At 40.8% G+C, this 11,336-nt stretch overlaps 2 protein-coding genes and 1 pseudogene across 2 annotated transcripts in view; 1 reads left to right on the forward strand and 2 right to left on the reverse strand.

Moving 5' to 3' along the window:
• Positions 1-11,336, reverse strand: part of CHRM5 (cholinergic receptor muscarinic 5) — a 99,663-nt gene that overhangs the window by 64,973 nt on the left and 23,354 nt on the right. The window lies entirely within an intron of this gene.
• The window catches only part of AVEN (apoptosis and caspase activation inhibitor), a 166,175-nt gene that overhangs the window by 43,891 nt on the left and 110,948 nt on the right, over positions 1-11,336 (forward strand). The window lies entirely within an intron of this gene.
• Positions 11,310-11,336, reverse strand: part of LOC121920074 — a 209-nt pseudogene continuing 182 nt past the window's right edge.

Below are 11,336 nucleotides of genomic sequence, written 5' to 3' on the forward strand. Positions count from 1 at the left end.
GCACGTTAAATCTGTTAACTTCACTTTAGTTTATTATGCCTTGACCTTTCCTTTTAAAAGGAAAATATAATTTTAATATATTCTACAAAATGTGAACTATCACTGGAATGAGAAACTTGTCACAGGCATATGCTTTGAAGTCATTTCAATATTCAATATCTCCCACTTTTCTTTGGTGGTGCAATCGAAAGGCTATGCTGATGGTAGCAATATTTCTGATAGGGTCTTTTGTTGAGAAATCAGACCGTGGTTGCAATTCAACATACCCTCAGGATACTGTAATCAGCATGCAGACCTGTGCTAGGCTGAGCCATATATCCTCCCTATTTTCACTATGAAATAAGTCTATGAGGCATCTGTCAGTCATTTGGGCTTCTTTTTCCACTTCAGTTAGGGAATGGGTTTCCCAAATGGACAGAAAAGATTTGAGTGAGATACCATCAGGAAATACCAAACCGAAGCCAGGGATTAATATGTTCCTGCAACATGGTGCTTTTATGCTGGTTAGCTCAAATGTAATGCAATGTAATGGCAGGACTCAAGCAGCAACTATGTCTGTGAACTATAGAATTTGGTTGTAAAATTGGCATGTAGGTTCAAGGTTGAAATAAAATTATGGCTTCTCTGGGGGAATAAAGCTGGAAATTCTCTGGATTAAAACATGCAATAAAAAGAAAGCTGTCTTTCTTGAGGATAATAATAATAATAATAATAATAATAATAATAATAGTATCCCGCCCCTCTGAGAAAAATCGGGGCAGGATAATCGGAGAAGAAGAAAAAGAAGGAATATCTTTGACATGGGATTTCTTTCTTTTGTCTCTACCAAACTAATTACTATCAAAGAGAGCCTAAGCTATTCTGTCATCTGTGGATTGAGAAGTGTTGCTGTTCCAGACAATAGCAGATGCAGTGCTCCAACAGGAACCCAATATTTCCTCCACCAAAATCAGCAAAAGAATCTAGAACAGCAAATTGCCTTTCCATTGCCTGCGGAAAGGGAGTGGACATGATTTAGTCCTTTGCTCCTGTTTGAAAGCAGTCCTTCGTAAATATTTTAGTAGTTCAGAACCTGAAAGAATGTTATGTTTACTGACATTTCTCACAATGTTCCCCCACCCCTTTTATTGAAAGTTCCCCAAGCTCGAAAAACATCAACTGCTCATGGATCTATCTGTACAGTGATGGGTATCTCTAGCTTTCCTGATGAGCAGGGTTTTCTGGGACATTCAAAAAATTTAGATCATGAAAGAAGTAAGCCTCAGGGGTTGATGCACTCACTACAGGACTCTCTCTTCTCAAAACAGTTGGTTAGATCTGAAAGATATCAGACTAGCTCTCAAATCTTTCACATAGTAGAAGGGGAGACAGTTGAAGTAGAAACTGGCAACATACTGTAACTGCAGAAATAAAGCATAATAGTGCTAAAATGCATGTCATATCTAATTTGTTGTTGACACAAAATCTTTGAAATATGTTAGTATTTAAACATGATTATTGTGACTCTGTAGATGTGATTTAACTTAATGAAAATACAACCTGCCAACATTTACTGCTTAATTCAATGAGACTCTCATATTAAAATTCCATCTATATTTATAGAGGTATAAATGTTTATAAAAATGGCTGCTTACCTGATTACCTTTCAGAATTTATAGGATTTCCTTTCAGAAAATTGAATTAGGAAAAATGCGTGCTTTGTTGTTTATTTTAGCAATCATGACAGAAGGTTTTAAAAAAATGTTTTAAAAATAACATGGTTTCTTGCTTCCTGTCTTCCTATCTATTTAGTTGTGCTTTTAAAGCCATGAATTTTGTTAAAGAGTTTTCTTCAAATAATCAGCTTGACTTGATTTTGGTTACTTTTGACTAATGATTTCAATATTGTAGCCTTTTTATTCTGAGAAAGGTATGTCTTTCTTCAGACAAATGAAAGGTAATTAAAACAATAATAAGAAAAAAAACCCTTTTCTTATTTTTCCAAAGGGCAAGAGTTAAAAGTAGATTAATATCGGCGGGATACAGACTGCCAATTTGGGGCGGGCTGGAGCTGCCCCTTTGTGCCACATATTGGGGCCAGGGCAGCCATAGCGGCAGCCCAAAGGCCCCAATACGGCACTTTTCGGGACCAGGGAGGAGTGGCAAAATGCTGCTCCACCCTGGTCCCGAAAAGGGCTGTTCTTGGGGCTTCATGCCCCAGGATACCCCAAGAGCCGCAGCCAGGAGAGAAAGGGGCCACTCGGCCCCTTTCCCCCTGGCACCATTCCCGCGGCAATCTAGTTGCCGCAGAAACGAGGCACCCTCTGGGAACGGAGCTCCGTCTGGCACCACTGAAAGGGTGCCACAAGCACCCTGCGGCAGCACCAGGATGTCACGGCCACGCCGCACCATTTAGACACGCCGCGGCTGTCACGTCAAAATGGTGGTGCCCATGTAGACAAGGCGCCGCCATTTTGACGTCCTGGTGACGTACTAGGGTTAGGGAGCGTCTAAAAAGGATGCTCCTGGGCAACCCTAGTATGTAGCCAGGATATATTAAAAGGCCCATCTGTACAGGGCCTTCCTTGCCCATATAGCATTTTATAGCATGAGGTAGAGGTTTGAATGTTGCACTATGACTCTGGAGACCATGGTTCAATTCCCAGCTTTGACATGAATCTCATTGGGTGACCTCAGCCCAGTCACATGCTCTCAGCCTCAGGTTTAGGCAGTGGCAACCCTCCTCTGAATAAATATTGCCAAGAAAAGCCCATGATAGGTTTGCCTTAGAGTTGCTATAAGCAGGAAATGACTTGAAGACACACAACAACAAACCTCTTTCTGCAGTAATTGTCACTCATTGTGATGTGAAACAGTGTGTATATTGGGACTGTTTACTGCTAGAGGCCACGTACCAGCCTTCTGCTCCAAGTTTATTCATCTGGAAAAGCAAGGTGAACAGAATTTCTTCTAGTAGGTATGCATGGCTTGTCACCTAATAAGCCAAGTGCAACCCTAGCCAGGCATGGTAGCTCTCTAGGGGATGACAAACCTGCTTTTGCTGCCTGCCAAAACAAGGTGGATTTTAAGTAGAATACAAGCCTTGTGGGTCGTTTCTGGGTCACATATTGCAGAGACCTGGTTTTGAGTATAGCATTTAATCATAATGGTTAATTTCAGCAAGGGCCATGTATTGTTACAGGGCTAAAGGGATTGCCTGTTTTCATCTGTTACACATTTGTGTGTCTTACACACTTTTTTCATTTATAATATATTTTGTTCTCAGTCACTGGTGTTTTGTTGTTGAGCTATCATTAATCTAATGTTTGTACAATTGAAATGCAGCGAAGTTCCATTTCGATGTATTAAATTCTTCAGTTATGGCAAACTTCTTTGCTGAAATTTAATTACTGGTATAATCATGTTTTCTTTCATAGTGTTGTATTCTTTATGAGTCAAATATGAGATTGTGGTAGAAGATGCTGTTACATATGAATGCTGTGGTCCTTCAGTGGAGAATAATAATTAACTCAGTTCTCAAAGCCACAAAATAGTGATTAAAATCAGAGAAGCCTTGGTGGAAAACACCTTTGCAAATACCTTGGACTCCCCATCTCAGTCCTAAATTTTTTAACAGGACCTTTTATCTGTGCTTTGCCAATTGGCACTCTGATGGTAAAGATATGCTTGGCAGTGATGCACACCTACCAGCGTTAGCAGTAACTTCTGGCAAATGTTTCCTGTTGTGCTGTGCATTATTTCTCATCCACACAGTAACACAATAGGATAGTACACTTCAAATTTCCATGGAGTCTCTTTCAAGGAGGTACTGTGTGTGTACAGAACCTTAATCTGGAGATAAATATGGTCAATTTTCTGTCCTTAGACTCTCTGACAGCCCTATGAACTACTCCCAGATGCTTAAAAAAGTTGGATTGGCCAAACTTCCATTTCTGATTTTGAAATATTGTAAATGCTCACGTTTTAACTGTAAAGATGACCCCTGTGACCTTTTAAAAATGAATTGCTGTTCTTGGAAGCTTCCAGATAGGCAGCCCTTTTTTTTTACCACGAGAACCATGAAGTGCTGCATGCAGCTGCAGGATCAGACATTGCCCTCACCCATCTACAGAGATCTGTTCTGGATAGGCATGAGTATTGATGCAAGTGTTTAACCTGGAACAGAACATTCCACTATGTGAGTGTTGAGTGTTCTGCTCCAGGTTAAATACATACATCTTACCCATGTCTACCCCGTACAGATCTCTATATGACTGGGCTGGGCAATGTATGATCCTGCAGCTGCCTGCAGCACTTCATGGTTCTCATGGTTAAAAAATAAAAAAAATAAAAAAAGGGCTGCCTATCCTGGAAGCTTCCAAGAACAGCAATTCATTTTTTAAAAGGTCACAGGGGTCATCTTTACAGTTAAAACGTGAGCATTTACAATATTTCAAAATCAGAAATGGAAGTTTGGCCAATTCCAACTTTTTTAAGCATCTGGGAGTAGTTCATAGGGCTGTCAGAGAGTCTAATGGACAGAAAATTGACCATATTTATCTCCAGATTAAGGTTCTGTGCACAGAAAACAGACTGTCTCTTTCTAAAAGAGGAGTGAGCAACTTCCAGAGGTCCAGGGGCTGCATGTATCCAGGATACACTCCAGAGCAGGGGTAGGCAACCTGCGGCCCGCGGGCCGGATGCGGCCCGGCGAGGCCTTGGGACCGGCCCCAGCCCGGTCTTGCCGCTGATTGCCGCCGGGGCCTTTGGAGGCAATTGTCTATAGAAGCCTCAGAAACATGCATTTATATTAACATTTTTTAAAAAATCAGCAATTTTTTTCACGTGTCCTCCATTTTTTTTAAAAAAGTGTCTTCCATTTGAAAATTTTGTCCTACATTTGTCCTGGTTTATTTATATATTTATTTTTTAAAAACATTATTTAATTATTTATTTTTTGGCTTCAGCCCCCCCAGTTGTCTGAGGGACAGCAACCTGGCCCCCGGCTCAAAAAGATTGCCTACCCCTGCTCCAGAGTCTAGAAGAGTGATTCTTAACCTGTGGTCAGTGGAAGGTCATGGGCTCTCAGTGTCTTCACAGGGGGGTTTGCAAAGACTTGGTTGCTCAGCCCACCTCCTCCCCACAGTGGAGTGGCCATATGACAGGAGTGAGGGGAAAAGCTTACTGCTCTGTGGAGGAGGCAGGATGAGCGGCTGAGCCACTGTATAGCAGCCAGCCAGCCAGCCTTACTTTACCTTTCTCCCTCCCCCCTCTCCCACTCTCCTTTATTTTAGCCAGGAGAACTTTACCACCACCACCCCTGAATTCTTTATCAGGGGGAGAAAAGACCTAGAAAGGAAAGAGAGGGAGGGAAGGGAGAAAGAAAGAAAGAAAGAGGCACTAGCAAGCAAGCAAGCAAAGGGTATAACACCATTCCTCCTCCTCCTCCTCCTCCTCCTCCTCCTCCTCCTCCTTATGTTTTTTGCTATCCCACCAGATTGGGACTCAAAGAGGCTTGCAATTATTAATTTAAAAAACAAAAACAAAAGATACAAAACTTAAAACGCAATTAAACTATCAGAAAAAAATAAAACCAGGTTAAAACAAACATTATTAAGACACACACACACCACCACAACAATTAAAAATATCTAGTGCATTGTTTAAGAACCTTGCCTAAAAATGGAATATTAGAGACTGTGGCCAATAATGGTCCAAAATGGTGGGATCCAAGGATGGCCTTTTAGTAATGGTTTGGTGACAACCTCCTTTAGGCAAGCTGAAACTCTGCCTTGTTTTAGTCCTCATCTAGATTTTTTTAATAAGCCAGGAAGGGAAATGACCTAGAATACATGCAATATCTCTTACCTCTCCAAGAATCCTTTCCACATTCTCAAGTTGCACAAATCGAAAAATATCCATTGTCACTAGATAAGCAAGGGCTATCCACTGGATCTGTATTAATGTTAGCATTCATGTCAGAGTGGATCTGTGCAATTTTTCTGAAAAGTACTAGGCAAGTTGTTCACAGTGGGCTTTCAAGTGATCTGTATTTTCCTTTCTTGCGTCTGTGTGTAAAAGACCCCTAACCATTTGAAACATCTCTGCTGGTAGCTCCTGGAAGATGCATTAGAAGCAGAAAAGAAATTTGCCTCTGCTGCCTCTATTGCACAGAGTAGGCCCTAAGATAAGCCTTAGCCTGTGTTCGATTAGATGCGATGTGAGGTTTTTTTTGCCAACACTGCTTTACCTACCATGTCACTTGTTTCATTGCCACCAGCTCCCTGGAAAACCAGGGGGATGGTCTTGTTCCACTTCATGAGAGGTGATGCTCAGAAGTGATTGTATCTACTGCCCTGGATATTTCTCCTTTCCAGACGTCAGCCAGAACTTTGACAGAATCACCTGTCAAGGCAGCAGGAAATCCCCAAGAGCCATCAGGAGTCTATCTGATCCATAAATGTCCTGGAGTGGAATATTTTAATGGGCGCTCCACCCTGTGCTTCTGTCAGCACTGGTATCAACCAATATTAAACTATTCAGAGTTAACCAGGGCATTTACACATGACACAGCTCTCTGCCATGCCTGCTCACCTTGTGTTCTCCTTGCCCTCCTCCTTCTCCCCATCTCCTTTTTCATCAGTAATCTCATATCTCCCTTTCCTACTTTGACACATGACATCTTTGCCTTAATCTAAGGTTTCCTCCACCTAACCTCAAACCTCCCCCCCCTGCCTCTTTTGTACTTCCCAGTTCATTTTAGATCCCATCAAAACATTCTGAGGGATGCAATAGAATAACAGAATCTTAATGCTGTAAGGGACAATGGATGCAAGCTAAAGGAAAAGAGATTCCACCTCAACATTAGGAAGAACTTCCTCACAGTAAGGGCTGTTCGACATTGGAACACACTCCCTTGGAGTGTAGTGGAGTCTCCTTCCTTGGAGGTCTTTAAGCAGAAGCTAGATGGCCATCTGTCGGGGATGCTTTGATTTGGATTTCCTGCATGGCAGGGGGTTGGACTGAATGGCCCTTGCGGTCTCTTCCAACTCTATGATTCTAAGAAGCTGCTAGGGAACAGAGTTATTGATCTCGATGTGTAGAACCCTCTTTTTGGATAGTGCTTCATCATTGTCTCTTCTGGGGATCAGAGTTACTGACTTCCAAGTACACAAATCCCTTTTTGGACAGTGCTTTGTGATCACAGCTTCTGGGGAGCAGAGTTATCAACTTCCATGTGTACAGGCCCCTTTTTGGATAGTGCTTCATGATCCGCTGATTCTAGGAAACAGAGTTCATTCCCCTCCATCCTCAGAGTGGACTGAACAACATACAGGCCCAGCCAGCCAGCCTTTGCATTGGCTGCTGTCACTCAGCTGGTCAGCCCACATCTTCCCTGGCATGTCCATGGCAACAAATTATATTTAAAGGATCTCCCTGGTAAAGAAAAGATTAAGAAATAGTGGTCTAGATGATAGAGTGTATAACCAATGGCAGCTGGAGGGTATGATCAGAAGTTGCTTACTCCTATTATAAACATAAAGAATCCAGACCCACAGCAGATATACATCCTGTATACCAGTTCAGCTTGCCAGTAGCGTCACGGGGGTGCAGGTTGCACCAGGTTACACCCTAAGGTAGGGTGACACCATTGCTCCTCATATATCTGCCTTTGGGCATAAATGGTCTGTCCCTGCGGAAGAGATGGTGTGAGTGGGGTGAGGCTTAGTGGGAGGAGAAAGGAAAGGCCCCAGCTGCATATTTTGACATTTTGGCTCCCAAATGCCAGTTGGAGTGCAGTTATATCATGCTTTGGTCCCTCTGGCCTATATTACGCACGGAAGTGGCCTCTTCTCTGAAAGGAAGTGGTATTGGAAGTCAATTTTGGTGTTATTTTCTATCGGATGACAAGTTTGTCCTTGCCCTGAAAAAACATGACATAATTTGCCGCCCGCATCCCTCAGTGTTGTGTATGTTGTGAGGGCATGGGGAATTCAAAAGAAGACAGATGTTTAAGAATTTTGTATTCAAAATTTATTAATGTTGTACTGAACTTCTGCTCTTTTCTCAGTGCACAGTATCAAAAGCTTATTTTGTGAGATAGCATAAGACTTATATTAAGGAATAGTTTTGCCTTGAATGCTTTATTAGTTAAAGCAGAAATTTAGATTCTTTCCACTTTATAATATAATATTATATACTATAATATTCCACTTTATAATACAATATTATGCAATGTAATCTGTATTTTCTATATTCTGTCAGTTGTGTTTATATTTAAAGAAAACAGCCTACAAGCAAGTACTGCTAAGGGGAGGTGAAATTCAGGTCTCTTTCAGAGCTTTTGGGAATAAGTCTTGAAACCAGTAAAATCTTTGTTCAAGCAGAAGGAACAAAAGAAGTGGAAATAATGGCATAACGTGATTGGGCTATAAGACTTTCTCTGTGTTTGAAGTGCCCTCAGTCACTTATTGATCTGTCTGTCTTAAGTATCCCAAAATAGATTTTTCACTTCAGTCCACAGCTCATTTAAGATTGTGTTGGCTTTCCATAATTAAAGAAACTCAGTTGGTCCAAATGTACCGTAAGTATTTGAGTGTAACCAGATTTTAAATATCAAAACAGTTTGAGAGCTGTCTATCTGAAAAGAAAGATTTATATATTATAGAATAAAGAACCACACATTATTTAATGTGCTATCTACTGGAATCATAGAATCATAGAGTTGCACGAGACCACAAGGGCCATCCAGTCCAGCCCCCTGCCATTCAAGAATACACAATCAAAGCACCCCTGGCAGATGGTCATCCAGCCTCTGTTTAAAAATCTCCAAAGAAGGAGACTCCATCATACTCTGAGACAGCATATATTGCCTGTAAAGACTTTACTAAAAACTATTACCATATATATTTTTATACATATATACAGGTAGTAAGTAACATTACTGCAACCTTTCTTTTTTTACTTAGACAGCCTAGTCACCTGCGTATCTCTTATATTAGCTCTAAAAGTGGTATGGACAGTCTTTTGGCATAATACTAGAAAATATGCTTGGAAAGATTAAAAAAGGCAAATGATTATTCACACTTTTTGTGGCTGTTTGCAGGCTATGAGATGGTTGTGTGCCATCCAGTGACCACCACTAATGGGAAGTCATTTTCCCTTCATTAAGAAGGGATCATAGAATCATTCATTGAGAGGAGAGATGCCATCTGTAGTCAGAGCTGTAGACTGAGACATGGAGAAATATATATGAGTGTCATCAGTGTACTGATAACACCCCCCTTGTGTCTCTGAATGATCTCTCCCAACAGCTTCATTCATATATATATTGAATAGCATCAGGGACAAGATGGCACCTTGAGTGACACCACAGTTAATCTCCTTTTTTGCAGAGTGATTATTTTTGCAGAAATAATATCATTATTTATAATTCTTGAATTATAGTTTTCAATTTTGGAATAGCGTAATAGTGTTTTTAACTTAACAAAACAGAATGGGGCTGAAAACTGAACCTGTATGCTTTCCCTTTCTGTTCATGTTAACAAACTAATGCATGTATTCCACATGCTTTCCTCTCCACAGGTCTGGCTGCAGGGAGTACAGCTGAACTCAGTAAAGTGTAACTGCTAGTCAGAGAGTTTTATTTTCAGCATAAAGAGAGATGGGAGGCCATTTGCTCCAGTTTTTGAGTCTTGGGAGTAAATTGAATAGAAATGGGGAAGAGAGGTGCAGAGAAAAAAGAGTGGAGTGACAGATTATGTTAGAGATTGGAATAGTAGATTTATCTTGATAAGCGTGAGTAGATGGTGCATTTGAAAAAGTGTTCATATTTGCTTTTATGTCATGTTCAAATGTGTGTGTGTGTGTGTGTGTGTGTGTGTGAGTGTGTGTGTGTGTGTATATATATGTTATAAAAGTTTTGATACAGTAGTTGGACCTGGCATTTACTGAAACGATCATTTAAATGAGGAAAGTTTTGCAGCTATTCTATAAACTAAAGATAAATTAATCCACATTAATGGTTCTACATACTAATGGTTTTAAAATATGAAGTTTTAAGCAGCATTTTCATTATGTTATTGGGTCTTCTTGGGCCAGTTTAGGCCAAAGAGGCCTTTTTAAACTATGAGAAGCAAGTGGAAGTACTGTAATTTCCTGTTCCCCTCTGTTTGAAAAAAGGCAGAAATTGGCCTTGGGGCTCAAAAGTGGTAACCCTTACAGGATTTTGGGACTTTTTTGTTAAAAATAACAGTCTTGTTGTTTGATGCCTAGGGGGCTCAAATATAGTTTAAATACCCCCCACAACACCTAGAAGGCAAAATATTCCAGGATACTCCAAATTGGGGACCACAAAACCCGTCCTGGGTTCACATGTAGTCCACGAGCTCTGCTTTGCCTATTGCTTTCTTAAACCTAGCACAGCCATTAAAAAGTATTAGTTTGTTACGAATTCTTTTGTTTCTTTTTTTTTTAACAAGAATTTTATTTATTTCTAACAAGAGATACTGCATTCAGTTTTGAAAAATAAACATATGCATTTCTATTAAAAGATTCCAACAAATGTGTGGATGAGATCATCGTTTCTGTTGTCTCAATATTTATACGCATTATTATCATTCCTGTTGTAGGCACGCCCTAATTCCTCCGCCATGCTTCTAATAGTTTGGGAATCCTGGGCTGCTTGTTTCTCAAATACTGCTAATTTTTCGAATGCCCGGTCTTTTGCAGGTATCTCATCCTTGAGCTGTTCGCGTAACTTGGAATTCTCTTCCATCAGATTTACAACGAAATGTCTCGATGGGCTGAGCCCAGGTGCAGAGGAATAACTCAGAGGTTCACCGGTGTTTGGACTTCCCACAGGTCCATACGTGTTGGAGGTCATCCCACGTCCATAGGTGTTGGAGGTCATCCCACGTCCATAGGTGTTGTGCGTCCTCACAGTTCCATGAGGGTCGTTGATAACAGTTATGTTTGTTGTTATAAAACGTTCCTCATTGGCCATGGATATAGGCGTTGTTATTTTGTTCGGATTACGTCGCGTACGCTGGCTAGCCGACACTGGTGGAAGAGACATAGCTGGGCAGTGTCTCTCTCTCTCTCTCGCCGTTTCTGTCGACTGAGTAATATTAGAAAGTCCTATCAGATAGGAAACAACACACACAATGGCAATGAAGATTTCTCTTCGACTACGCAGCAATCTTGGAATCTGTTATGAATCCTTCAACGGTACAGAACTGAGTAATATTAGAAAGTCCTATCAGATAGGAAACAACACACACAATGGCAATGAAGATTTCTCTTCGACTACGCAGCAATCTTGGAATCTGTTATGAATCCTTCAACGGTACAGAACT

The sequence above is a fragment of the Sceloporus undulatus genome, chromosome 1 (assembly GCF_019175285.1).
Source record: "Sceloporus undulatus isolate JIND9_A2432 ecotype Alabama chromosome 1, SceUnd_v1.1, whole genome shotgun sequence".
NCBI classification, from domain to species: domain Eukaryota; kingdom Metazoa; phylum Chordata; class Lepidosauria; order Squamata; family Phrynosomatidae; genus Sceloporus; species Sceloporus undulatus.